This window comes from Benincasa hispida, chromosome 8 (assembly GCF_027475165.1).
Source record: "Benincasa hispida cultivar pf3 chromosome 8, pf3_genome.v1.1, whole genome shotgun sequence".
Classification (NCBI taxonomy): Eukaryota; Viridiplantae; Streptophyta; class Magnoliopsida; order Cucurbitales; family Cucurbitaceae; genus Benincasa; species Benincasa hispida.
Genome location: NC_143485.1, coordinates 8,210,152 through 8,213,208, shown reverse-complemented (window position 1 = coordinate 8,213,208; position 3,057 = coordinate 8,210,152).

Sequence of the window (3,057 nt, the reverse complement as noted above, 5' to 3'; positions counted from 1 at the left end):
TATTCAACCAACATAGAATCTAGGGCCTTGTTTGATAACATTATTGTTTTCAATTTTCTGTTTTTGCTTTATATTTTTTTTTTTTTAAGAATAAACTTGTTTGATAATTCATTTTGTTTCTTATTTCAAAAATTTAGAAAACATTTCTCAAATTGGCCTAGATATATCCATAATTTAGACTGCCGAGAAACAAACGTTATAGCATTTGAAATTTTTGGGAACTGTTATGGAATTTCCATTGAGAGGGAAATTTCATGGAAACTTCTATATTTAAGAGGTAATTTCCATGAAGCCTTCTGCCATTTGAAATAAATGATAAATAATTGAGAATTCAAATAGACTATGGACCCATCCAATTAGACTAATGTGTGCCATTTGAAAATTTGTGGATCATGACTATCAATTTTATTTTTATTTTTTAAAAAGAAAAAAAAACTAAAATCCTACATGATATTGCTTAGGAATAAGGATCTTTTTTAGTATCTTAAGGATTCGGACAGCTCTTTCTCAAATTGGCCGTCGTCGTAGTGATCATAGGTCCGATAGCCAGATATGGTCGAGCGGGGTTGGCTAGTGACAGTGGCCAAAAGTAACCGTTGGTAATGGTTAACAAAGTTAGTCGGGGGTGGTGGCCATTGAAGTTGACTGGTGACGGTGGGTGAAGGTGATCGTGCTATTGGTCAACGACAATGGTGGCCGAGAGTGGCTATTGGTGGAGATGGTTGGAGTTAGCCGACAGGATTGGCAACGGCGGTCCAACGATAGTCACCGAAGGTGTTCGACAGTGGTGGTGGCCAGAGGTGGTCGGCGTTGATGGGGTTGGTCGTCAATGGTTACTAGTGGTGGTCGTGGTGGTCAATGGGGGGTGGTGGCCGAAGGGGCTGAGGGTAGTGGCAACCAGAGCAACATTATCAAAGTGAGGTAGATGACTTTTGGGGCATTTTGGTCCATATAAAAATCATACAAATTAGTGTAAGATTAACATTAAACACTTAAAAGTCATTTTTTAAAAATTTGATTTCAATTCTTCATCCTAAACCAACTAATTATTTCATAAACTCATATTTTCAAAATTACCAAAATACTTTATTTTTTTTAAATGATTTGTTTTTTAAATTAAACACTTGAAAAAGTATTTCAAATGCAACCTAAAAATAAAAAGAAAAAAAAAACTAAAATGACCACTTTTGAAAATAACAAAGATCAAAATAAATCTTTCGAAAGTACATAAACTAAAATGAATTAAAGTTGAAACTTATAAGTACAATGATCAAAATAAATATTTAATGTCTAGAGACCAAAATAACAAAAGAGACCCAAATTTAAACTTTATAAATACTAGTCTACTTTTTCAGACATATTAATTAATCTTTTTTACTTTTTTAGACACGTCAATTACCTTATAAAATAATAGCATTAAGGGGTTTAACGCTTTTTATAGCATCTTATGTTAAATTGTAAGTTAGAGTTTAATATGCATGTACGTTAGTGTTGAGAATGTGATCAAAGTCTCAAATTAGTTAAGGTGACAAGAAAACCCTAACAATTTAAAAAATGAAGAACCTTTTATTTATTCAAACCCCTAATAACAAATTTTAAAACCCCAAAATCAAGTTAGCACAATTTCTAGGAGAGTTAGGAAAAGGTTACCTTATGATCGAAGACCATGAGATAAGGAGATCTACTTCCCTACCTAAAGTTTGAACACACTTCAAGCAAGTTGATCCATCTTACCTGAATGATAAAACATGCAACCCTAGATCAAGAATTACAAAAATGATGGTGATGAGTTTTTATCATCAACACAAGAAAAAAAATATCATTTCCAAATTCAAAATCCAAAGACAATTTTGTACAATCTAATGGCTAGGCTTTATATAGCCTCCAAAAATCCTAATGTTTGCCACATCGTAAATCTTAGTAACTCTTATTTTATATGTTTTAGAAAGGATAAACTTGGAAAATAAGAAAGTTACATCAAAGTTATTAAATATAATTAATTTGATGCCTGGACGGTTCATATAAAAAAGGATGGTCATAATCATATAAGGGAAAACAACTATCTACAATCGTATGTGATCTTTTGGGTGAAATCAAAAGTAAAGTGATGATGGCACAAACTTCTACATAAGATGACTATTAAACACCATGAACTAGTAATTGCAACTTTGTATTTGAAAACATTTTCACTAATCAAGTTTTCTTTTTTTTTAATACATGATTAGTTGAATTGGACGTTAGAGTTAGACATCGGAGATGATCAATAGAATCCGTCATTGAAGGTGATCATCGAAGTTGGTCACTAGAGGTGGTAGTCGTAGGCAGTTGGACGTCGAAGATGGTCATTCGAGATGATTTTCGAAGGTAATTTTTGCCCAAGGTGGTCATTGTCAAAGATGATTGTCAAAGTTTGGTTGTAGGAGGTGGTCATTGAAGCATGTTTGTGGTTACTGTCAAAGTTGGACGTTGAAGATGGACACTAGAGTTAACCACCAGACTTGCAACAAAGGTGATCATCGAAGCATGTCATTGGCTATGATTGTCGCCAGAGTTAGCCATTGGCGATGGCTAGTGGATAGTGTTATTAGAAACATTGGAAGGAGTGAGAGAAAAAAAAAGAGGAAAAGATGGAGTTACTCAATTAATGTGCAAACTTCAATAGAAAACATTGTTAGGGACTGTTTGGGAGCCCAACATGAGATAGTATATCATGGGTTGGTATATCATCTCAATGTTTGGAGGCCCATTATCCTACTCACCGATTTTAATTGTTTGTGGACCCATTTTTGGAACGTGTTTTGTATCTCACGGTCATTTTCCTTTGGTGTATCGTATATCATCTCGGTGTTTGAACATACTCGATCATACTCGATCATTCATACTCTATCATGCTTAAACATACTCGATCATACTCGAACATACTCGATCATACTTTAACATACTCGATCATGTTTGAACATACTTGATCATGCTTTAACATACTCGATCGTTCATACTCGATCATGCTTTAACATATTTGATCATAGTCGATCATGCTTGAACATACTCGATCATGCT